The sequence below is a fragment of the Cariama cristata genome, unplaced genomic scaffold (genome assembly GCF_000690535.1).
Source record: "Cariama cristata isolate BGI_N322 unplaced genomic scaffold, ASM69053v1 scaffold24609, whole genome shotgun sequence".
NCBI lineage: Eukaryota > Metazoa > Chordata > Aves > Cariamiformes > Cariamidae > Cariama > Cariama cristata.
In genome coordinates this window covers 39,328-40,534 of record NW_009636715.1, presented here as the reverse complement: position 1 = coordinate 40,534, position 1,207 = coordinate 39,328, and the positions used below count along the sequence as shown (strand labels likewise).

Genomic DNA, 1,207 nt, shown 5'->3' with positions numbered 1-1,207 from the left:
CAGCAGGAAAGGTGGATAAGGAGGAAGGGAGCCGATGGAAAGACCCATCTGCCCTTCCCTCCCCGTCCCCAGTTGTTTTGCCACCGCTGTATTTTCATACCTGGCTTCTAGAGGTGAGCGGGTCCCAGGAGACGCTGGGGCTGGAGTCTCGAGCGACCTGGCCTCGGCAGGCAGCGACTGGGCAGACTGGAGTTTCCCGAGGAGCACGCCAAGCTGGTGCGAGCCTGCCGGTTGAGAGATGGCGTTCAATAGGGCGTACTGCTCAAATGGCCAAAAAACCCCCATCGCTGCTGGCTGCCCGCTCTCTCGGGGCAAGGACAAAGGTGCTGAGCTGAAGGTCTGCGTCACCGGTCAGCTTTGGGGGGGTGTGTGCTGGTAACGTCTCGGTGAGCTCTGGGGTGGGGTGGGGGCTGGCACCTCCCGAGTCCCTGGGGAGTCACGGGCATCATAGAATGGTTTGGTAGGGACCTTTAAAGGTCACCTCATCCAACCCCCTGCCATGAGCAGGGACGTCTTCCACCAGACCAGGCTGCTCAGGGCCCCATCCAGCCTGACGGTGAACAATTTACACTATAAAGGTCCAGTTTTCACCAGACCTGCCAGTGCTTCACCACCCTCAGCATCAAAAATGTCTTCCTCATATCTAGTCTGAATCTCCCCTCTTTTAGTTTAAAACCATCACCCCTTGTCCTACCGCTACAGGCCCTACTAAAAGGTCTGTCCCCATCTTTCTTACAAGCCCCCTTTAAGTACTGAAGCATCCCTGCAGCCAGAGCCATCCTGCCTGCTGTATCCCATGTGCTCCCCCCGGTGCACGTACACCCAAAAGCTGGACCTGGCTGCCTGCCCCAGGATCAAGATTTCAATCTATTTAAATGTTTGAGAATATTTTTTAATTACAGGGATAGCCAGAATGCTGCCCTTGGGCATGGAAACTATTGCAGCCAAAGGTGCTGGGTGCTGGCGGAGCTCCCGAGAGGCAGGCGCAGAGCTCTCGGCACCCTGACCCGTGTCGGGGAGAAGGTGCAGACCCTCTCCTTGCCCTTACAAGAGCGAGCCTTGGCTTCCTTCACCGTATCCTCCCCGTTTGCAGCTTCTCCAGCATCCCAGCTGGCATTTCTCACCCAAAGCAAGCTCAGCGCCGGGGGGAGAAGGAGCACGGCTGCAGGGAACCTGTTACGGGACGGGGATGCTGGGGCAGTCACGG

The 1,207-nt window shown here is 57.6% G+C and overlaps 1 protein-coding gene across 1 annotated transcript in view; it reads left to right on the top strand.

The window, feature by feature from the left end:
* HK2 (hexokinase 2) overlaps positions 1-1,207 on the top strand; it is a 16,637-nt gene that overhangs the window by 1,017 nt on the left and 14,413 nt on the right. The gene's annotated exons all lie outside the window — the stretch shown is intronic.